Source organism: Panthera leo, chromosome D3 (assembly GCF_018350215.1).
Source record: "Panthera leo isolate Ple1 chromosome D3, P.leo_Ple1_pat1.1, whole genome shotgun sequence".
NCBI classification, from domain to species: Eukaryota; Metazoa; Chordata; class Mammalia; order Carnivora; family Felidae; genus Panthera; species Panthera leo.
The window spans coordinates 57052664-57077887 of NC_056690.1; the positions used below are offsets into that span (position 1 = coordinate 57052664).

The 25224-nt window shown below is 39.1% G+C and overlaps 1 protein-coding gene across 1 annotated transcript in view; it reads left to right on the forward strand.

Annotated features, from left to right (window-relative positions):
* The window catches only part of GALNT1 (polypeptide N-acetylgalactosaminyltransferase 1), an 80520-nt gene that overhangs the window by 26162 nt on the left and 29134 nt on the right, over positions 1-25224 (forward strand). The window lies entirely within an intron of this gene.

Here is a 25224-nt window from a genome sequence, read left to right on the forward strand (position 1 = left end):
AAAGCAGTTGTGACATTCTTATGCGTGTCTTTTGGAGGACTTAGACTCTTGTTTCTGTTTGGTATGTCTAGGGGAAAGGAGTAGGTTATACATATATCTAACATTAGTATGCGCTGCCAAACATTTTTCCAGGACGATTGTGCCAATTTGCATTCCCACCCCCAATATAAGAGGCCCAGTTGCTGCGTGTGAAAGGTACACAAGATATCTGGGCTAGGGGACAACAGGCCCAGTGAAGAGCAAAGGAACTATGCAGAAAACACACGGAACAAGTGGGCAGATACATGTAGCTCCTGAGACCCTACCACCTTGCCCTCTGTGGCTCCCATTGATGCCAACAGCCAGGCCTTCCCTCTCCCTCTCCAGGCAAGAGATTGGAGGATCATTCGTAACACAATAGGACTAAACACAGAGAGGGGGAGGAAAACTGATATTAAGCATCATTCAGAGCTAATAATCACCTTTTTGGTTCCCTATTTTTATAACAAATAGGTAACCAAGAAATACTAGACGATCACAAGAAACCCTCAAACATGGAAAGTATAGTCCCCAAAAAGAGAAGTAAGTAATTTGGGAGAAGCAAAAACTATTCAGGTAGAAGAAAACTTAAAAAAAAATAATCCCAAAGAAATAAAATATTACAACCGTAAAACAAGAGTAGGATACTATTCAAAAGATACACTAGGAGAGCCAAAAAGAGTTTTTGGGAGTTTAAAAAGAAAGAAAGAAAAAGGCAGAACTCAATAGCAGCTCAGCAGCAACCCTAGAAACAAAGGAGCAACATTCTAGAGGAAAACAATTTCCAACCTAGAATTCTATATCTGTCCAAACTTGCAGTCAAACACACAGGTTAAAAAGGGACATTTTTGGAAATCCAAAAAGGTCTCATAACACTGAGCTGCCACACATCCTTTCTTGGGAAGTTACTGGAGATTATGCTTCACCAAGTGAGGACTCAAACCGGGGAAAAGATGGACACAGGATATAGAAGACAGGAGATGTGACATAAAATTAATGTGGTGAGAATCCCTTGAGGATGGTGAAGGGAGAGCCCTGGATGAGAGTTGTGTAGGCCAAGAGGCGGCCCACCCAGATGGAAGGAGGCCAGGATACTCATGCCCTGGAGAGACTTCAAGAAGATGGGGGATGGTACCGCTGAATGTCTCTAGAAGAGATTTAAATCTGACAATTGATGGGGAGTTTGGGATGCAGTTAATATTGTGCATATAAAAATTAAACCGGGGTGGGGGGGATTGAGAGTATCTATATGTTCATCCAGCAGATTCATTGTAAATCTTAGGTTTTCACAAGCTATTTACTCTCCTGAACAATTTAAGAACAATTTTCTTACTAAAGAAAGCCAGACTCTTCAGGGAAGCCTGCAGTTAAAATTTGAATGATGTCTATGTTAAAAAAGACTCAATTATTTTTGTTTTGGCAAAGTTATTTTTGTAATTGTATTAATTCCCCTATGTACATTATCACTCTTGACACATTTTGTTAAGCATTTACGTTTTGAACAGTGTTTAAATGGTGTGATACACATGCTCGTGCACTGAATTTTGGGCTTGTTGAAGACTGCTCAGATTCGAAAGTCTTACTTTGCACAAGCTGCTGATACATAGTCCTTCTTGCCAGACATTTGGGCCCCGTGGGAGTGGGCCACTTAAGGAAGCCGGCACAAAGTCACTACTGCAACTGAGTAGCCTTTTTACACCTTCTTGCTCCATCTCTGTGCAAGTGTCCTTTAAAGTTGTTGTTTGTTTAACTTTTATTGTGGGAAGTTTCAAATGTATACAGAAGGAGACAGTAGTATAATGAATCCTCATGTGTTCATCACCTTGCTTCAATAATCCCTAATAGTCTTGTCTCTTAATGCCCTTTTATATGTCCCTCCAACAGTCTCTGTCTCCTGGTATTTACACCTCTATGTATTTTCTTCCTGCACTGCACTAGCATTGGTCTGTATGACCAGTAGAACACAGTACAAGTGATGGAGTGTCGCTTTCAGGATTAGGTTATAAAATGCATTGTGGTTTCCAGTTTGGTTTTTTATTCTCACTTGGATTATTAGCTCTGAGATTACCCAGTTGACTTGACATGAGCACCCCTGTGGTAAAGCCCATTTGGTTTGTGGCCTTTTGTGGATAACCAGCTGAGTGCTCTTAGAAGCAGATTCTCCTATTCCAGGCAAAGGCATATCATTTGTAAATATTTCATTATGTATCTCTGAAAGATAAGGACTTACAGAGAAAGGAAGGAAGGTAGGAAGGTTATGATACCATTTTTATACCTGAAAAAATAATTAACAGTGACTCCTTAATAACATGAAATACCTAGGTAGTGTTCAGATTTCCCTAGTTACGTCATACTTTTATTTTTTTTGTAGTATTTGTATCAGGATCCCAATAAGGTCCACACATTGCAACTGGCGAACAGGTCTCTTAATTAAGTCTTTCTTAGTCTCTGTAAGTTTCCTCTCCATCTTTTTTCTCCTTAGAGTTTTGTTATTGGAAGACCAGGCTGAATGTCTCGTATCTTTCCTCAGCCTGCATTTTCTGGACTGTGTCACTGTGGTGTCGTTGGCTCTTCCTCTGTTCCCTCTCTTCGCTGTGGATTGGTAGCTTAAAGGCATTTTGTACCAGTATCCTTCAAGTCAACTAAATTGTGTGCTTGTGGTAGGAAAGGTGTGCACTCTGGTCAGTCATGTGCATCTCCATTGGACAGGTGCGTTCTGTGTCCCATCTGTCTGTTTTTTTCTTTTGGAACTCCCATTAGCCAGGCTCTGGGCTACTCGAATTGATTCTTTTAGTCTCTTATATTTTCATCTGCTCTTTTTTCTCCTTCCAGGGAAAAATCCTAGACTATCTTTGAGCTATTCTCTTGAATTTATTTGTTAAATTTTTTATTACTAAGTCTTTGCCATTGTTATCTGGCATTTTAAAAATGTAGGCACAAAATTCTGCACTTTACCATTTTTATACATGTAAGAATTTGTGAGATATTTAGTATAACAATAGCATTTTAATCTTTCTAGTTCTTAATTTTTTTTCAGTTTATTTATTTTGAGAGAGAGAGAGAGAATGAGCAGGGGAGGGGCAGAGAGCAAGGAAGACAGAATCCGAAGCAGGCTCTGTGCTCTCAGCCCAGAGCCCAGTGTGGGGCTCAAACCCACAAACCGTGAGATTATGACCAGAGCTGAAATCAAGAGTTGGATGCTTAACCGACTGAGCCACCCAGCTGCTTCAGCCTTTCTAGTTTTTAAAGTAAATTTAACTTTGGTTTAAAAAATAATCAGTTCCATGAGGCGGGCTGCTGTTAAAGGTCTTCAGAAAAATTGCCGGGGCCAGGATAATTGAATTGGCTTTGAATCCAGGTCATCTGGCTCTTACTTCTCTTTTCTCTTTTCCTAATTGCTGAAAGCTACTTTTTTTCATTTTCTTAACCATTCCTTCTAATGCTAGGTGAAATTATGGAAACTGATTCAAGTAATGTATTTGGTAGAATTCTGTTGATTTTCTTACATCAGATAAGCTCCTCTAGATAACTTGGGATGAATTTGTGGAGGTTGCTTTGCTTATAATTTTTTAAGATTTTGTATTTTCCAGGTGCTTTATAAATAATTGGCATTTCTGGGGTGCCTGGGTGGCTCAGTCGGTTAAGCGTCTGACTTCGGCTCAGGTCATGATCTCACAGTTTGTGGGTTCGAGCCCCATGTCGGGCTCTGTGCTGACAGCTCAGAGCCTGGAGCCTGCTTTGGATTCTGTGTCTCCCTCTCTCTCCGCCCCTCCCCTGCTCCTGCTCTGTCTCTTTCAAAAATAAATAAACATTTAAAAAAATTTTTTAATAATTGGCATTTTTTTCTTTTCTTTGTTTATTTATTTTTGAGAGAGACAGAGTGCAAGATGGGGAGGGGCAGAGAACGAGGGAGACACAGGATCCAAAGCAGGCTTCAGGCTCTGAGCTGTCAGCACAGAGCCCAACATGGGGCTCAAACTCATAAACTTGAGATCATGACCTGAGCTGAAGTTGGTTGCTTAACCGACTGAGCCATCCAGGTGCCCCCAAATAATTGGTATTTCTAAGGCTGGTAGATATTTTGTTTCATTTAGATAAAATTTTGTTGTGAATATTCTAGCATAAATACTACTTTTTTGTACCTGTCTTCTAATTTGGTTTCTACCTGCTTCATGAAATGTAAATTTTTCTGTTATAGAAATTTAGCAAATTCCCTGATGTTTTTTATCTTTTGCCTCAGAGAGACCTGATAAATTATAGTTTAAAAACATGCTTCAAAATATTTGTCTTGAAACTTTTTATATGTATTTTTTATTTTGTATTTGCCATCTTTTACTAGGGATCTCAGAAATTTTATTTTTGTGAAAAACTAACCTTCTGTTTCCTTTAATTATTTCTCAAAAATAAAATCATCTAAACATCCAGAAAGCTATAGGAGGTAACAAACCTTTGTATCAACCACCAGCTTTATTGAAGCTTCAGCTGCCATATTTTCTTTATATTTTGCTTTTAGCAATAAAACTTTATGGCTATAGTTGAATCCCTTTGTATCCTCCTCCTCAGTTCCAGGCCACTTCTCTCTAACAGTCGTTCTGATTTTTCCATTTATCCTTACTGTTCATGTTTTAAAAGTACTTTTATATGTCTATATATATAAAATATAGTGTACTTACATATTTTTAACTTAACAAATGGTAGTACAGCATATGGATATGCACATATCCTTCTGCAACTTTTTAAAAATTGTTTTCGTTCAGGCATTGATTTTGAGATTTATTCATGTCAGTACATGTAATTCTGGATGATATAACTTCTTTGTAGAAGTCCATTGTATGAATATGCCATAATTTATCTATTATTGTTTTACTTTATGTGTACATATTTTGCAGTTATGTCTCTGTAAACATCCTTTTACATGTATTCCTTTCTGTAGATGTAACAGTTTTCTGTAGAATAGTGCTTTTCAAATTATAATTCATGACCCTTTACTTACTAATGGATTGTGAAATCAGTCGTGAATACCTGTTAGCATTTTAGTTAGTGAAATAGAAGACATCGGAGTGTGTTTTCGTGTGGTAATATTTTTCATTAATCATTGTTTCAGGATGTGTGCACTAGGTTAACATAAAATGTATTTGTTACTGTGGGTTATGGTCAGAAGTGTTTGACAGTTGAAGTGAAATTATTGTGCTGAGAGGCATGTGCTCTTTTATTTCAGTCGATTTTTTAAAAATACTGCTCCCACACTGTTTTCACCAGTTTACATTTTCCAGCTATAGAGAATGAGAGACTTCCTTTCTGCACATACTCATGCAGAGGATAATAGTGGCATGGACTGGGCTAGCACAGGTGGAGAAGTTTTAAAATTCTGATTGCATCTTTAAGATAGAACCTATCAGAATGCTGGTGGGTTGGGTATGGAGTAAAAGAGAAAAGGAGGAGTAAGAATTTAGGTCTGAGCAGACGTCTGAATTGCAGAGATACTTGCCAAAATAGAGGGGGAAAATAGGAATATGGGATTGGTTGAGATAGCAATCAGAGTGGATGAGATGAAAAGGAGGCGAGGTTAAGTGACTGCTGTTTCAGCTTTTGAAGAGTGAGAAGAGGAAGATCTAGCCAAAGGGTACGAAAACATGAGGTATGAGGGGGGAAAGCATATGGAAGTCAAGCAAATGTTTGAAAGGAGTAAGTGGTCAACTGTGCTGCTGAGATGTGAGGAGGAGGAGGTCTGTAAATGGCCCAGTGGATTTCAGGGTGTGGAGACTGTTGGAACTTAGATAACATTGTTTCTGTGGAGTGATAGGAATGAGACCCTCATTTAAAAGAATGAGGAAGAGGGGCGCCTGGGTGGCTCAGTCGGTTAAGCGGCCGACTGCGGCTCGGTCACGATCTCGCGGTCCGTGAGTTCGAGCCCCGCGTCAGGCTCTGTGCTGACAGCTCAGAGCCTGGAGCCTGTTTCAGATTCTGTGTCTCCCTCTCTCTGACCCTCCCCATTCATGCTCTGTCTCTCTCTGTCTCAAAAATAAATAAACACTAAAAAAATTTAAAAAAAAAAGAATGAGGAAGAACTTACAGTTTCTGTAATGGCAGCCTCAGTGTTTCAAATCACCTCTTCAGTTGAGGACAATGAGAAAGTTAGGAAAAAATGTATACATTTTTTTATATATAAGTCGTTTGCTTGAAAGCATCTGGATGTTAGATGGCAGAGCTTAGAAGGCAGTGAAGAATTATGGAGCCAAGGGATGCCTCGGTGGCTCAGTTGGTTAAGTGTCTGACTTCATTCAGCTCAGGTCATGATCTCACAGTTCGTGAGTTTGAGCCCTGTTTCAGGCTCTGTGCTGACAGCTCAGAGCCTGGAGCCTGCTTCAGATTCCGTGTCTCCCTTTCTCTCTGCCCCTCCCTTCTTGCACTTTGGCTCTCTCTCTCAAAAATAAACAAACATTATTAAAAAAAAAAAAAAAAAAAAAAAAGAGTTACGGAGCCAAAATATGGGAGAAGATAAAAACTCAGAAACAAGCCTGGAACTTTTACCAGGGGGGCCTCTACTGATTCCAGAAAGTGTACACTGAGAAACTAAATAGTGCTTTTGATAGCCTTTTGGTGCTGGGACATAAAACCTATAGTCCAGAGCCTAATGTGTGTGTGTGGTAAGGGGAGAGTCAGATAGCCCTTCCTGCATGCTTTTGTTTTAGGTTCCTAGAAATAGTGATGAAATTCAAGTAGATCAGCCCTGGCAGTGACTGAAGCCCAAGTTTAAACCATCTTAACCCAGGAAACTGAATTAAGATGATTAAGATTTACTGGTGCCTCTGGCTCCCCCTAGATTCAAATGTAAATCCTCTCCATAGAAAGCTATTAGGCCAGTGAATTTTTATTTTTATTTTTTTAAGTTTATTTATTTATGTTTGACAGAGGAAGAGAGTGTGCAAGTGGGGGAGGGGTGGAGGGAGAGAGAGAGAATCCCTAGCAGGCTCTGTACTGTCAGGGCAGAGCCAGATGTGGGGCTCAAACCCACAAACCATGACATCATGACCTGAGCCAAAGTCAGCCAATTAAGCCACCCAGGTGCCCCAGGCCAGTAAATTTTTAAATGGTATTTCATGTACCGTGCCTGGCTTCGCTAGACACCTGAGGAAATAAGGCAACATGAAAAAAAAAAAAAAACAAAAAAAAAAAAAACAACTAACAATAGACAGTGGAAATAGACCCAGGTAAGGGAGTTAACAGGCACAGACTTTAAAATGATTGTACATAATATTAATGTGTTCAAGGAGATTTTTTAAAAAGATTGAGAATTTCAGCAGGGAACTAGAATCTATTAGAAAATAACCAAGTGGAAATTTTAGAATTGGGAAAGTACAATAATAAAAAGTAAAAACATAATGGATGGGTTTAATAGCAGATGAGATCTAGCTAAAGAGAAAATTAGTGACTGAATTATAGATCAGAAGTAAATATCCAGAGTGAAGCATGGAAGATAGAAAACAGAGAGAGAATGAGAAGTGTAGAGTTGTCAACAAATTGTAGTCAAAGTAAGAAAGAGAATAGAGCAGTAGCAGTATTCAAAAGTACAATGGCTAAGAATTTTCTAAAACTGATGCTAAAACCGTAAGGCACAATATCAATAATTTTGATGAATTTTCAGCAGGATGCTGGCCACATCATAATATTGCAAGCCAGAGCTAGAGAAAAGAATTGTAAAAACAAGCAAAGGGGCGGAGGGGACGGTGAAGATTACCTTCAAGGATACAACAATTGGGGCGCCTGGGTGGCTCAGTCAGTTGGGCAGCCGACTTTGGCTCAGGTCATGATCTCGCAAGTCTGTGAGTTTGAGCCCCTCGTCGGGCTCTGTGCTGACCACTCAGAGCCTGAAGCCTGTTTGGGATTCTGTGTCTCCCTCTCTCTCTGACCCTCCCCCGTTCATGCTCTGTGTCTCTCTGTCTCAAAAATAAATAAATGTTACAAAAAACAACAAAAAAAAAGATACAACAGTTGAGTCTGACAGCTGACCTCTCTGCTGACTTTTCAAGAGAAAAAATAAAGAAGCCAAAAGATGATAACATGGTGCCTTTTATAGTCTGAGAGATAACTTTAAGCCTAAAATTCTATATCCAGCCAAGATACCAAGTATCTTTCAAAAATAAAAACCTGTAAGATAAACAAAACTGAGATAATTCAATACCTACACTAAAATATAGTAAAGAGTGTTCTCTAAGCAAAAAAAAAAAAAAAAAAAGAAAAAAAAATCCCACTGGAGTGATCAGGTATAGAAATGAAGGAAGAGCAGTGGAAGTGGTAAATTTGTAGATGAATTAATGTCAACATATAATGGTTTTTTGGGTGTGTGTGTGTATGTGTGTTGTCAAGTCATGGGTAAAAATGCCAGTTAATATTAGACTTTAATAAATAAATCAAGGTTGTATATTGCAATTTTTAAGGTTACCACCAGAAGAAGCTAAATGTTAGTAGAATGGAGGAAGTAGAAATTTAAAAAATTTAAATTCAGGGGCACCTGGCTGGCTCAGCTGGTAGAGCATGTGACTCTTGATCTCATGGTCATGAGTTCAAGCCCCATGGTGGGCATAGAGCCCACTTAAAAAAAATTCAAAAGAGGGAAAGAAAGGAGAGAAAAGGGCAACTATTTCTATTTATGTAAGATCATGGATTTAAACGCAAATGTATAATTAAATGTAGTGAAGGTTTTAAAGGATTTTAGATTAAGAAAAATGACGACTATATATATTATTGTAAGAGGCAGACATTAAAAAAAAAAAAAGGATATAGGAACATGTAGGGTAAAGAATAGAACAAAACATACCTGATCTATATTACTGTCAGGTAAATAGAGGAGACTTCAAGGCAAAAAGCTTAACTGCATTAAGAAGAAAATATTTTATCCTAGTTGACAATGTAAATACTGAGTATCAGAACTTGTGAGGTACAGCTAATTCCATGTCCAGGTAAAAATAAATACATTTAAATGCAGTTAATGTTTTTAAAAAGATAGAATATAAATGAACTATCATAAGAAATTAGAAAAAGGACAGCAAATTGACTTAAAAAAAATGGAGGAATGGAATCTAAAGTTAATAAGCAAATTTACAATAGAGGAACAACAAATCCAGAAGTTGGTTCTTTGAAAATGCTAATAAAATTGACCAGTCAAGAAAATAAGAAGAGGGACAAATAATCTGTATAAGGTATGAAAAAGGTAACATTACCATAGATGCTGACCTCAAAAGACAATATATTTCAAAGAGCAGAGCTTAATACAGCAGAATGTAAACATAGAGTATGGAGTCAACAAAGCCAATTGTTAGTTATTTCAAAAGATCAAAAATCAAAAAACCCTTTTTTTTTAAATTTAAAATATTTATTTATTTTGAGAGAAAGAGATCATGCGTGAGCAAAGGAAGGACAGAAAGAGGGAATCCCAAGCAAGATTTGTACTGTGAGTGCAGAGCCCAACAGGGGGCTCGATCTCACAAACCACGAGATCATGACCTGAGCCAAAATCGAGTCAGACGCTTAACCAACTGAGCCATCCAGGCACCCCTCAAAAAACCCATTCCTAAATAACAACTATCATGAATGGAAAAGAGGACAATTACCACACATCCTGCAGACATTTAAAAAATTGTAAGTAGATAGTATAATCCCCCAGGTATCCCAAAATCAGCATAATCTTGATATGAAAATCTGACAAGGGCTTGATAAGAAAGGAATATTATAGACCAGTCTCATTGATATAGATAAACATAGATGTAGGATTCTAAATAAAATGTTAATCAGCTAAATCCGGCAATATGTAAAATTAATGCATTAAAACAAAATTGGCTTATGCCAGCATGCAAGGTTGATTTAATATTTGAAAATCATTTAAAGTCACCACATTAACAGGAATAAAGGAAAGAAGTCATGTTATTTCAGGAGATCTAGAAAAAGGATTTGATCAAAATGTGTCACTGGTTCTGACATAAATTCTAGCAAACTAGGAATGAAAGGGAACCTCCTTAATCTGATAAAACATGTCTACCGAAACCAAAATGAAACAAAGCCTCTCAATAGTGAAAATGTTCAATTTGAGACCTGGAACATGACATAGGTGTGTATTATTACTTCTGTTCAATGTTAGGCAGGAGGTTTTAGCCAAAATAAGGTGGGTAAGCAAAAGAAATAATAGTTATAAGTACTAGAAAAGAAAAATTAAAATCTACTATTTGAAATTGACATGGTAATATATAACGAAAATTCATAAAAAATACAGTCAAAGGATTAGAATCAATAAGTGTTTAGCTATGTTGATTGTTTTAAGGTTGATGCTTATAAAGAAAATCAATTGTATTTCTAGGTCACTTTTCTAACAAAAGGCAATAAATTTTTTAAAAATACCACTTACAGTGCAGTCAGAAAATATCAGATATCAGAAACTCTCTTCAAAGAAAATTCTAAAATGTTATTGAGAGAAATTAAAAACCTAAATAATGGAGAAATGCCTGTGTCTGTGGATGGACAGTTCAATGTTATAAAAATATTGACTTTCTCCAAATTGATTTACAGATTCAGTGCATTTCTAGTCATCACGTGTGTGTGTGTGTGTGTGTGTGTGTGTGTGTGTGTGTGTGTGTGTGATTTGACAAATTGGTTCTCAAATGTAACTGGAAGTGCAAAGACCCAGAAGAGCCAGACGTTTTTGTGGAAAAATAAAGTTGGGGGGTTTGCAGTAACAGTTATCAAAATTACTCAGAAAAGTATAGTAAGGTAGTGTGGTATTTTTGGAAGGATAGACAGATTGGTGAAACAAAATGGAGTTTAAAACCAGTCCCATACTACGTGAACACTTGGTTTAGGGCAAAAATGGTACTGCATAGTAGTAGAAGAATGATCTCCTAAAGAAAAAAGAAGTGCTGGAATTTAAGGACAAAACTGAAACTCACTCTTTCTCACACCATACAGAAAATCATTTTCATGTGTTTTTCAGATACAAATGTGAAGGCAAAGCAATGAAGTAGATCACATAGAATATTATTATGGGCTTGAAAGAAGGGAAGGTTTCTTAAACAAGGCAAAAAAACACCCAAAAATGTAGGAAAAGTTTGATACATGGGACTGCATTAAAGACTTCCTGTTCATTTAAAAAAAAAAAAGTGAAAAGAAAAATACATTGAAAAGACAAGTTACAGAAGATCCAGCAAAATGCTCAGATCCAGAATATATGAGTAACTCCTATGTATCAGTAAAAGAAGACAGACAATCCAGTAGAAAAGTGGATGAGAGACTTGAAGAGATAATCCAAACTACCAATCAGTATATCACAAGATGCTCAACTTCGTTAGTAACCAGGAAGACACAAGACTAATGAAATAAATACCATTTCATATTCTCATACACTATGGTGGCAGTATAAATTGTTATACCCACATTGAAAGCCATGTCAGTATCTACTAACATGAATATTAACATACTTAATGACCCAAGCAGGTCCCCACCTGGATATAGCAAATGTGTGCACATATTCATCCAAAGACAACGACAAAATTGTATTTGTTTTTTTAATGTTTTATTTTTTTTTGAGACAGTGCAAGTAGGGAAGGGGCAGAGAAAGGGGGACAGAGGATCTGAAGCGGGCTCTGTACTGACAGCAGCAAGCCTGATGTGGGGCTTGAACTCATGAAGTACAAGATCATGACTTGAGCTGAAGTCGGACACTCAACTGACTGAACCACCCGGGCACCCCAAGGACAAAATGGTTAATGGTAGTATTTTTATATTGGCTCCAAACTGAAATTAATCTAAGTGCATATCAGCAGTGGAATGTGGTAGATTCGTACAATGGAGTACTTTACAGCAGGAAATGAACAAAAGCCACAACATGGATGAATCTCACCCTTAGAGTCACACAACAATATATATGGAATTATGCTGTCGCTAGGAAGGTCAGAAACAGGCAAGACAAAATGATGATGTTAAGTGTTAGGGCAGTTATTGATCACCTTTGGGGAGGAAAGAAAAGGTAATGGGAACAAGAGGACCTTGTGACGTCCTGGCCATGTTCTCGCTCTGCCCTGTCATGGTTGCATGGGTGGTTGCTGTGTGACAACTCATTCAGCCCTAAATTTATGTTTTGTGTCCTCTGTTACACTTCACATAAAATCAACTTGAAAAAAAGAGTAGGGGAAACAAAGTGGGGTGGGGAGCAGGGGAGGCGGCAAGCGTAGCAGTGACTTTGAGTTGTCATTGGAGTAGGGAGAGAAGTGGAGGTGTTGCCTGGGGAGATGGTGTGATAAGGGAGGCATTTTCTCTGTCTTTTTAAGATGTGATGTATAGTACAGTATGTTTGTGTGTTTTGATGGGAATGACCCCATTGAGGGAAAATTTGGGAGGGCAGTATTATAGCAAGAACATCTAACTCAAGGGAGTGAGGAGATTGTACTTGGCTTCAGACAGCAACAGGGATAGTTCAGGCCTTGTGTAGTGGGGAAAAGGCACAATGTGCATGATCACACATGCCTACAGGATGGTGTGTTCGTGGGAGTATGGAAATTCTCCCCTGACAACTTCTGGGTTTTCGGTGAAATTGCCACCTGTGAGTAGGAGGAAGTACGGAGGAGATTGGGTATCTGTGGACATGTGAAACAGGTTGAAGGAGGTGACTAGGAAATGGAAGGAAGAATCCTGCACAATGCAGAGCGCCTGCTTGAGGTTTGTGGTTATAAATTGAAAATGAGGTCATTTAGCATGCTTAATAAGTTTTCTTTAGCCATATTCAGCAGCTCAAGTGAGATGCAAAACCAGCAGAAAGTTGGATTTAGCTATGATTGGGATATTCCAGCAAGTGAGATAAAAGAATAGGGAGATAACAAGGTGGTGATAATAATAAAGGGTCTGGGATCTAAGCAGAGTAGAGGAACTGGAAAACATGAACAGAACAGAAAGTAAAAAGAGGGTCTGGGACACCTGGCTGGCTCAGTCAGTTAAGGGTCCTACTCTTGATTTCAGCTTGGGTCATGATCTCACGTTTCATGGGATTGAGCCCTGAGCTGGGCTCTGTGCTGACAATGCAGAGCCTGCTTGGGATTCTCTCTACCCCCCTCTCTCTGCCCCTCCCCTGCTCATGCTCGCTTGCTCTCTCTCTCTCTCTCTCTCTCAAAATAAATAAACTTAGAAAAAAAAAAAAAAGTGGGAGGGTCTGGAGTGGAGACTCCCCCCGCCTCCCTGTGAAGGAAGCTAAAGATCTGGGATTATTGGAGTAACTGAGTTGGAAGAGTTAGGATTGGGGACAGGGTGGGAAATGGTGACCAGAGATTGTAGTGCTTCAAATGGAGGTGATCATTAATGGAGGATCTAGGGGGATAGCATGAAAAAAGTACATGGGTGATATGTCCTGGAGGACAGTTTCACTGGAAGAGAGCAGAGTAAAGATCTGAGAAGCCAGGGTGTTGAAAAATTGACTACATAGATGCTAAGATGACCGAAAACGTGTTGACAAGACTTAGCAATGGAACTGATAGGGAAGGTGATAGATGGCAGTAACAAGGATCGGGTGGCAACTTCTGACAGCACCTTTTTTATTTTTTTTATTTTTTTTTAATGTTTATTTGTTTTTGAGACAGAGAGAGACAGAGCATGAATGGGGGAGGGTCAGAGAGAGAGGGAGACACAGAATCTGAAGCAGGCTCCAGGTTCTGAGCTGTCAGCACAGAGCCCTACGCGGGGCTCGAACTCACGGGCCGTGAGATCATGACCCGAGCCGAAGTCGGACGTCAACCGACAGCCACCCAGGCGCCCCTGACAGCACCTTTTTTTAAAGGACTTGAGGCTTCTTAGGGAAGAGAGAAAAGCAGTAGTCTTGAATCAGCAGTAAGGAACAAGGAAGATATCTTCCCCCACCTCCAGACTCAGTGGTATGTGAGATAGGGAAGAGATGCAGCCTCATCTTGAAACACAACTCTGGGGGCACCTGGGTGGCTCAGTCGGTTGGGCGTCTGACTTCAGCTCGGGTCATGATCCTACGGTCCGTGAGTTCGAGCCCTGTGTTGGGCTCTGTGCTGACAGCGCAGAGCCTGGAGCCTGTTTCAGATTCTGTGTCTCCCTCTCTCTCTGCTCCTCCCCCGTTCATGCTCTGTCTCTCTCTGTCTCTCAAAAATGAATAAACGTTAAAAAAAAAAAAAAAAGACAACTCTGGAAGCAGTGCTCTTGGTGATATTTTAATCAGTGCTAGAAAATGAAGGGAGTATTCAGAAAACTGTGAATTTAGGATTGTGATTATAGCGGATTTTACTGGTGACAGCACCATCAATTCCCCAGAGCACCATGGAAAGGTTTGCAGGTATTAACTTGGAAAAAAAGAACAGCCAGTTATTTTACCTGCAAAATGGGTTTATTTGGTAGTAGCAGAGAATTGCAGTTCAGGACAGGCTACGGCAAAACCATAGGCAAATGCAATGATCAGAGGAGAAGACCTTCTTTTATGGAGGTGGGAGAGGAAATTGGGAGGAGTTGTTTTGAATGAAAGCTAATTAGAGAAAAGCAGGAGTTGGGGGTGATGATGGTTTCTCATTTGCTGAGGTGCAGCTAGGGAATCGATTTCTTGTAGAAGATGCAGTGTATGTCTTTTCCTGTTGAGACCTGTAGTTGGTGATCCTTTCCTATTGACCATTCTTCTGTTGGGGCCTGTAATTGACAATCTTATAATCTAGGCTGGGTGGACTGGCTTCTCAGCCCGGCCTCCTGACTGTTTCAGTGAGGTTTCTCTTCATTAATTTTCACACAGGTCAGGAGCTTTAGTTAGCCCAATAGCAACTAAACTTTGGGTAATTCACAGTGACTGGAAGCCCTGTGTTTTCTCTTACTTGTTCACAGCATTATCGTATAGTTTTAAAACATTTTCACTAGGTATATAATATATAGTTATTCTCATATCTATTATTTTTTGTTACTTTTCTCCTTTTTCTTTAGATAATCTTGCTAGTGGTGTGCAGTTTTTTAATTTCCAAAGAAGAAGTAGGTTTTTCTTTCGTTTATCTGATTTTTAAAAAAATTTTTTTATTAAAAATTTTTTTTTTCACATTTATTCATTTTTGAGGTGAGAAGACAGAGTATGACTGGGGGAGGGGCAGAGAGATCAGAAGCAGGCTCTGGGCTCCGAGCTGTCAGCACAGAGCCTGACTCGGGGCTCACACTCATGGATTGCAAGATCAAGACCTGAGCTGAAGTCAGATGCTTAACCGGCTGAGCCACCCAGGTGCCCCTAAATTGTTTTCTGTGTAATTATCTCTTCTTCTGTGTTTCATGTTCAATCTGTTCCCTCGCTTGTTTAATTAATTTTTTTTTAAGTTTATTTATTTTTGAGACAGAGACAGAGCATGAACGGAGGGAGGGTCAGAGAGAGAGGGAGACACAGAATCTGAAACAGGCTCCAGGCTCTGAGCTGTCAGCACAGAGCCAGATGCGGGGCTCGAACTCACAGACCGCAAGATCATGACCTGAACTGAAGTTGGACGCTTAACCGATTGAGCCACCCAGGTGCCCCAGTGCTTCTTTAATTAAATGCTTAAACTATTACTTAAAAATATTGTTGCTTTCTAATAATTATTAAAGACTCTATATCTGTGAATCACTTCAGTATAGCCTGTTAGTTTTATTTATAGTATTTTCATTCTTATTTATTCCTAAGTAGTTTGTAGTTTCCGTTTGATTTTTGCTTAACTCGGGATGACCTAGAAATACATTAAAACATTTCTAGGTACATTTCTTTTTGCCTTTTGACTTCCTCTTTTTTTTTATTAGTGATTCCTAGATTAATTTTGTCATGGTCAGAGAACATGGTCGGTATATGAACATGATCTATTTCAAATGTGTTAAAGCCTCATTTGTAATCTAGAAAGTGTTCAGTTTTTTAAAATTGTTTCTTCTGTAGTTGAAAATAATATTGTTTGGTTGGTTGCTACTTCTGGATTTTTTCTGTTTTAGAGTGCATGCTCTATTAGGTTCTGATTACATTGTCTTTAAAAAAAACCTCCCACTATGATAATGGATTTGACAATTTCTCTAATTCATTCTTTTATTTTTCAAGGCTGCATCATTGGCTGAATTTATGGCAATGCATAGTATATTGTTGTTTTTAAATCCAGTGTTCACTATATCTTTATTAATTTTTTTACCCTGGTTTTGATATCGCTGTACAACTTTTAGTCTGTGTAACATTTTCCTAATATGACTATTATTTTTTCTTTTTCTTTCAGCTATCTGTGTGATTTTATTTTAGGTGTATCTCTACTAAATGGCTGGATTTATATTTTTAATTCATTATAATAATTTTTTTTAATTTTATTTAAATTCCAGTTAGTTAACATACAGCACAATATTGGTTTCAGGCCTAATAAGTTTTTAATAGGTGAGTTTGATGCATCTACATTTATTGTGACTTGATATATTTGGGCTTCTTTTAGGTTGAACCATATGACATTGATATTCAACCATTTTTGACCTATGAAAATGAGTTTCATAAAGTTCAACTAATAAATCTTGTTTACCATCCTTTTCATTTTTTCCTCCTTTCCTGTTTTGCTAATGGGTACCATTTCAGTTGATAAATTAAGTATTCATGTTTTTCTCTCTTTTGTTTGGAAGCTGTACATTTTATTTTTATTCCTTTAGTAGTAAGACCCAGGTACATTGTAATTGTCAAGGTTTGGATTTATCTTTATCTACGTGCTCAGTTCACATAGCATACTTGTGATCTAAGCGTTCGTATTCTTCGATTCCAGGACATTTCTGGCTGTAATCTCAAATATTGCCATGTCACCATTCCCTCAGCCCGTTCTTCTGGAATTACTCATGTGCATAGACTAGAGCTTCTCAAATTGTACCCTTACTTTTCTCTCCCTTTGTTCTTTTTTGAATTATACCTGAATAAATTTCTCATTAATATCCTGATAGTGGCAAAGTCCAGGTCTCACTCTGCCATTTACTCGCTGTGTGGCTTTGGACTAGTCAGTGACCTTTCCATACCTCAGGATCCTCATCTATACAGTAAGAAAATAACAGGGGTTGTCATGAGGACTTGCAGTGCTGTGAATACTTTGTGGCACCGGGATATGGAGAAGGCCTGTGTTCCGGGAGGGAGCTCTAGGTCCTCCTGTGTGAGTCTCATGAAAGCTGACCGCGAGCATGCTTCCTCCATCCTTTTTATGAATCACCATCTGGCTTCTGAGGTGTGTTTACAATGGAATGTGAAATGAGAAACATGAGATTAATGTTTAGCTGTCTGTGTACTACAGTGAACCAAGCTGGCCAGCAGATCTTCAGGCCAGTTTGCAGAGGTGGAAGAGTAGCAGTGTGGATGGCCCCTAGAGTGCAGCATTTCCACCCCCTTTTCTGAACCCTGAGAAGCCCTGCTTGTTCTAAGTCATTGGCTTAACCAGTGGTATAGCTGGCAGTGTACAAACCATCCTGTGCCTGCCAGGAACCGTTACCGTCTTGTAGGATCTCCAAGGACACGTTTCCTGCAGGAAACTGGGGGAAAGAATAGCATTGTTCGAGCGTCAAGAAGACTTAAAAACAAAGAATAACTTTTGTAGTGTGTGATCTTAGGGCAGGAGGTTTGAGGCAAATTCCAAGTCACCTAATGTGGCAATTCCATCCTATAAAATTGGTCTCAGATGTTTAAAAAGTAATAATGATGCCATCTAGTGAGTGTTTAGTATGGACCAGGCACTACACACATGGTCATATTTGAGCAATTGAGCAAAATACTAACATGCCCAGTTTACAGGCAGGGAAACTTGGACTTAGGGAGATTAAATGATTTGTGCAAAGTATGGCTAATAAGTGATCCAAGTGAAATCTGTCATTGATAAAACATGTCATCTTAATCACTGTGCCCTGCCATCACTTTTATGGCTAGATCTTCATTGAACTTGTCTGAATGAGAGTACATGGAAGAGAAATTATAGAACATTGCCAAACACTGCCAGACAGGTGGCCAGCCATCTTAAGAAATACTGACTCGTCATTGGTAAATGGCAGTGACAGGCTGAATTTAGTGGATGATGAAGAATACTTTAAAAACAATAGTCAAAAGGGACAGAGAGAAGAGAATTGGATTATGTGCATATGTACCTTGATTTAGAGTAAAACTACTTCCTTTCCCTAAGCCTCAGTTTTCTCATCTGTAAAATTGGGAGAAGGCCTCTGTCTTAGGGTTGTGAGGATAAAGTGGGGCAATGCATAAAAACTCTTAATAATTTTTCAGGCCCTAAAAGGGTTAAAATAAGTATAATGGGACTGTAACAGTTGCAAAATATAATAAATAGTAATTATCATGGGACTTATACATTCCTGAATTGTTAGGTGTTTGTGTGAATTGATTCTCTGGTAAGCCCAGTCTTGCTGAGATGAACACTGTGCTAAGTAAATTTAATAATCTATTTCCCAAAACACTGCTGAGTCACTCAGGCAGGCCCTCAAACGAACTCTCAGACCACACAGTGAAATTCAAGCATTAGAGTTTATTCAGTATTTCTTTCACTTCTAACAAGAGTGCTTGTTATATAGGCCATCGTTTAATTTCTGTTGTACATAGAGACCTAAATGAAACCACTTGTGTTTTCACTCGTTTAAAAACAAGGGATTTTCAATCAACTCCAGCTCCACTTCAGTATATAACTTACTCCCATTAAAGGCATCATCAGTCCACTGTGGTAGTGATGATATAGTTTCAAAGACCTGCCCGTCTCCCCTCGTCCTTTCTCAGTCTGTGTTCTCTGCCAGACAAAGCAGTAAACTAAGGAAGAGAAAGACATAGGATATGAAAGCCAGGAGATGCATTGTGCAGAGGGCTCACAGAATCCACAGACGGGTGGCAGGGGGAGAGCCCAGATGACAGTGGTGTAGGCACAGAGGCAGCCAGCCTGGAAAATTCCAGGGGAGCTTGTTTTAAGATTTCAGTGATATTATAGTTAATGCTTCTGAACATCTTAAGAGACTATTTAGATAATTTGTAGAGTCTGTGTTTGAATTAATGACAAATACATAGAAAACTAAGGAAAGGGGAAAAATAATCCAGGGTGAAGTGGAAGGGAATGTTGTACAGAAAAGGGAAAGTATTCACAATATATTAATCAGCTATAAATAGCATTTTGTATAGTCCTTATATGAACATTAAAGAACAGGGAACCAAATTTTGAACGTAACTATATTGGGAGACTGAGCAAGTGTATGTGTTAGGATGGGGATAGGAGGGAAATAAGCCCTATATTCTATAGTAAGTCAATATGTAATATCTAGAACTGAAAAATCAAAATTCAGATATAGTATTTAGAATTATGGAGGTAAATACCAAGAGAAAGCAGTGAAAGAATTGCATGTGGTTTGTTTTATGGGAAAGGAGAAAATGGCAGACAGGTGAGAGAACGGCGCTTTTTTTTTTTTTTTTTTTTTTTTGAGAGAACAACTTTTTAAAACAAGCTTTGCAGAGCTGTTTATTCTTTAAGCTATGTACATGGCCTTGGATCAAAATAAAAACTAAATAATGGTGCTCAGGTAATTTTGATCTCTACGGACATCCCACCTCCCAGGAGACTCGCTGCTCCGGTGTAGTGCTGCTCAAACTCAGACTTGCTAGGATGGCAGAGGAGGGAGAAAGGAAAAAAACAAAACAGAACAGGAGTCAAGACCTTTAAGGACACTTCTTTCTTGTTCCTCAGACCAAAACAGAGAGCTTCTCTTGGGGCTCTTACCTTAGGGCACCCATTGTGCACTTTCAGTTTTGGAGCTGGCTTTGAGTGCAGGCTGGCTAATGCCAGAGGACAAAAGTAGCAAACTCCCCACTGGTTTGGTGAAGTTTCGAATTCTGGTCTCCTTCCCTGGTTGACCTGCTGCTGCTACCATTTACATTTCAGTCCCCTCAGGAAGCTGCTCCGTGCACTGTATCCAGGAGTTACAGTGCCATTCACTGGGAGAGACAGGGGGGAGTGACTTACTCCATCTTTACTGTTACAAGAAAATACACCCGTTTGAAGTGTAAAATTCAGTTATATTTTCAGCACGTTTGCAGAGTTATGCAAGCATTATAACTTTAGAACTTTTCTATCACCCCTAAAAGATCTCTCGTGTCCATTTGTATTCACTCTGCCTTCCCGCACTCAGCCACAGTTATTCAGTTGTATGGATACACCACAGTTCATTTCTCCTGTCACCAGTTGATGAGCATTTGGGTTGTTTTCACTTTCTGGCTACTATATGTGTTGCTAAGAACATTTGTGTAGAAGATAGGCGTACAAGAAGGTATACAGGTACATGTGTAGATATGTTTTCATTTTTCTTGTAGATTCCTAATTGCTAGGTCATATGGTAACCTTATTTTTAACTAAGAAATTGTCAAACTTTTTTCCACAGTGGCTGCACCATGAACCTTCCCACCAGCAAAATGTATGAGAGTTCTAGTTTATTCACATCCTCACCAACACTTCTTTTTACCTGTCTTTATTATTATAGCCATTCTGCCGGGTGTGAAGTGGTATCTCATTGTGGTTTTAATTTGCATTTCCTTATGACCAGTGATATTGGGAATATCTTCATGTACTTATTAGCCATTCTTATGTCTTTTTTTTTTTTCATGTTTATTTATTTATTTTGAGAGTGAGAGAGACAGAGCAGGAGCAGAGCAGGAGCAGAGAAAGATGGGGCTGAAGCATGCTCTGTGCTGTCAGTGCAAAGCCTGATGCAGGGCTAGACCCCAGGAACAGTGAGATGTGAGATCATGACCTGAGCTTAAATCAAGAGCCAGGTGCTTAAACCCACTGAGCCACCTGATTGCCCTGGCCATTCTTACATCTCTAATGCAATTTCTCTTTAAATGTTTTGCCCATGTTTTATCAGATTGTCATCCTGTTGCTGAGTTGTAAGAGCCATTTATATATTCTGGATACAAATGTGATTTCTAAATATTTTCTCCCAGTTTGTGGTTTGTCTTTTCATTTCCTTAGTTGTACCTTTTGAGGAAGTCAGATTGATTAGTTGTTTCTTTCATGAAGCATGCTTTTAGTATCATATCATGCTTAATAGTACAAGACTAAAATCTTTCCCCTGAGATCAGAAGCAAGGAAAGGATGTGTGCTCTCCGCTTCTGTTCAACGTTGTACTTGAAGGCAGGCCAGAACTCAGATACATGTACTGGGTGCAGAAGGAGAGCCCCAGGAGTAACCTACTCCTTCTGTTCTGAGGAATGAGAAAGGGATCTCTTAAGGGTTAATGGAGAAACACCCCTATTTTTGTCTCTTTTTCTTTCCCCTTCTCTACTACCCCAGTTCCTAGGCAGTATTGCTGGGGCAGCACAGCCATGGGGGCAACGGCCAGACAAGCAGCTGACTCTGAGGGAGGGGAATCTCTTGGAGCAGAACAGCTCTGGTCTCCAGATCATGGGTAGAATCCTCCATGCTTCTCTCTTCCTGTCTCCCGCTGCTGGGCCTAGAGCACAGACACAGGCACAGGCAGTGCCCAGCAGAGTCAGACAAGTAACGCCTCAGTTCTCTAGCTGTGTTGGAACATTCCACATAAAAGAGGTCTGTTCTCCTCCAGGAGATGTGTAGATTCAATACAGTTCCACTCAAAATCCCAGCAGGGGATTTAAACATTCATTTGGAAAGGCAAAGAAAATAGCAAAAATAATTTTTTAAAAGAGTAAAATTGGAGGAAATACAGTACCCAATTTAAAGACTTACTATAGGGGCACCTGGGTGGCTCGGTCGGTTAAGCGTCCGACTTCGGCTCAGGTCATGATCTCACGGTCCGTGAGTTCGAGCCCCACGTCGGGCTCTGTGCTGACAGCTCAGAGCCTGGAGCCTGTTTCAGATTCTGTGTCTCCCTCTCTCTCTGCCCCTCCCCTGTTCATGCTCTGTCTCTCTCTGTCTCAAAAATAAATAAACGTTAAAAAAAAAATTTTAAAAATAAAGACTTACTATAAAGCCACAGTAATCAAGACAGTGCTGTTGGCAAAGAAACGTATAGATTAGTGGAACAGAATACATAGTTCAGAAATAGACCCACAGGGATATAGCTATTTGGTTTTTGACAAAGGTGTTAAAGCCATTCAGTAAAGATCATCTTTTCAATAAACGATGTTGGAACAATTAGATATCCATATGCAAAAATGTGAATCTCACATTTCAGGTGTTTTATGAAAATTAACTCAAATTGGATCCTAAATCTAAATCTAAAATCTAAAAGTTTAGGGGGCACCTGAGTGGCTCGGTCAGTTGAGCGTTTGACTTTGGCTTAGGTCATGATCTAGCCATTTGTGAGTTCTAGCCCCACATCAGGCTTGCTGCTGTTGGCACAGAGCCCACTTTGGATCCTTTGTCCCTGTCTCTCCCCCCCTCCCCACCCCCCGCTTGCTTTCTCTCAAAAATTATTAAACATTTTTTAAAATGTAAAATCTAAATGTTTATAATTTTTAGGGAGAATATTCAGGACCTGGCATGAGGCATAGAGTATTTAGACATGAAGCCAAAGGCATAATTTCATAGGAGTGCCTGGGTGTCCTAGTTGGCTAAACATCTGACTCTTGATTTTGGCTCAGGTCATGATCTCATGGTTCTTAGAATTGATCCCTGCATTGGGCTGTGCGCTGACACTGGAGCCTGCTTAGGATTCTCGCTTTCCTCTCTCTGTGCCCCTCCCCCTACTTATGCTTATTTATGCACACCTTCTCTCTAAATAAACATTAAAAAATTAAAAAACCAAAAAGCATAATTTCACAAAATAAAAAATTGATCAGGTGAACTTCATCAAATTTTAAAACTTTGATTCTGATGAAAAGAGAGTGAAATGACAAGCTACAGACTGGAAGAAAATATTGGCAAACTATACCTCCAACACAAGACTTGTATCTAAAATACATGAAGAACTCTCAAACATGTAACCCAGTTAAAAAAATGAATGTGATAAAATGTCAGAAGATTTGACTTACCCAGGATGCTATATGGATGGCAAGTGAACACATGGAAAGACATGAGTCATTGGGGAAATGCCAGGTAAAACCATAATGAGGTACCACTGTATGCCTATTTAAATGGCTCCAATAAAAAAATATAGTAAGCACTGACAAAGATCCAGGGCAGTTGGAACTCTCATACATTTCTGGTGAGAATGCAAAGTGATACAGTATCTCTGGAAAACAATTTGGCAGTTTAAAAATTACACTTACAAAGTTATACTTACCACGTAACCCAGCAAGCCCAGCCCTGGATATCTACCCTAAAGAAATGAAAACATGATCACACAAAAATTGATACATGAATGTGTTTAGCAGCTCTCTTCATCATAGCCCCAAACTGGAAAGTGCTGGTGAATGAAAACACTGATTGGAATGGAATACTGCTCAGTAAAAAATAACAGACTTTTGATACATAGAATTTGAATGAATCTCAAAGACGTGCTGAGTGAAAGAAACCTGTCTCCAAGATTACATGCTGTATAATTCCATTTATATGATATTTGTGAAAAGATAAAACTATAGCAATGAAGAGCCGATATGGATTGCTAGGGCTTAGGTGTAGGGGAGGGTGAAACTATAAAAGGGTAACAAAAGGGGTTCTTTGGAGGTAAAATTGTTCTGTTTCCTGAAAGTGGTGGTGGTTTTATGAAACTATTGCATTTGTTAAAACTCAGAAAACTTAATTACCTCCTTTTGTGGGGTGGGGGTGGGGGGGTCTTTAAAAAAATGACACTCTTGGTAGGTTTGTGGAACAATTGAAACTAACATTGCTGATGAGAGTGTAAGTTATTACATCCTCTTTGGAAAACCATTTTATGGTATCTGCTAAAGCTGAGCCTATATATACTTTATTGCCCAAAAATACAAAAATGCATACATGTAGTCACCAAAAGACATGTACATGAGTGATTTTCACAGCTTTATTTATTTCTAATTTTTTAAATGTTTGTTTCTTTTGAGAGAGAGAGAGAAAGAGACAAAACACAAGCGGGGGGGGGCACAGAGAGGAAGACACACAGATTTCGAAGCAGGCTCCAAACTCTGAGCTGTCAGCACAGAGCCCAACGTGGGGCTTGAACTCGTGAACCGCGAGATCGTGACCTGAGCCGAAGTCGGATACTTAACCAACTGAGCCACCCAGACACCCCAGCATTGTTTATAATAGCCCAGACTGGAAAGTACCTCAATGTCCATCAGTGTTAGAATGAATATATATATATATATATATATATATATATATATATATATATATATATATATATATATATATATATATTCATTCTAATATATGTATAATAATATATTTATTTATTATTTATATATATAATATATAATTGTATATATATATAATTTATATGTCCTGTAAAAGAATACTGTGCAGCTGTCACCCATAACAATATGGATGATACGCAAACAATGTCGAAGGAAAGGATTAAGGCACAAAAGAATATGCTGTGTATCAGTACTTCTTAAAGTGTGATGCTGGGACTTTTGGAGGTCCTTCAGATTCTTTCAGAGAGCCCGCAAGGTCAAAAAGTTTTCATAATAATACCAAGACAATTATTAACCCTTTTTGTCTTACTCAGCTGGTGCACAGTGGAGTTTGAGAGGCTATATGGATCAGGGTCAAGCTGGGAAACTGAAATCATGCAGTAATTTGAACAGAGAAAGTTTAATATAATTGTTAACTATAGTGGGATTGACTGCAGGGAGGCAAAGACAATTGTAAAGTATATCATGGGTTGAGAGTACCAAGGAATGTAAAATCTTGGAAGGGAGCCCCCTCCCTAATGCTGTGGTTCAGACCTCATTGGAGAATGTGTAATAACTGGTTACTGGATAGAGGGAAATCTTACCGGTTACTCCTGGTGAGACCTGGCACATGGTACCCTCCAGAGTGGGGGCTGGTAGGCAGGCCTAATAAGCAGGAAATACACTTTGAAGTGCATTGAGGCAGGAAACCAGAGCCAGAACTGGCAAACAGGAACCTCCCCCCTTTAGGGGTGCAGGAAGCCAAAACTGAGAAGCGAGCTGCTAAGGTGCCTGGGAGACTCGCTGAGAATCTGCCTGAGGGGGTAGGTGCTGTTGAAACTCATTGGAGACAGCGCATCTGGGCGTCCACCACACATTCCACTGGCAGCCACAAAGTGGGAAGGAGAAGAAAAATGAAAGCGCACGGGAACCAGGAAGGGAACTCCTTACTTCCT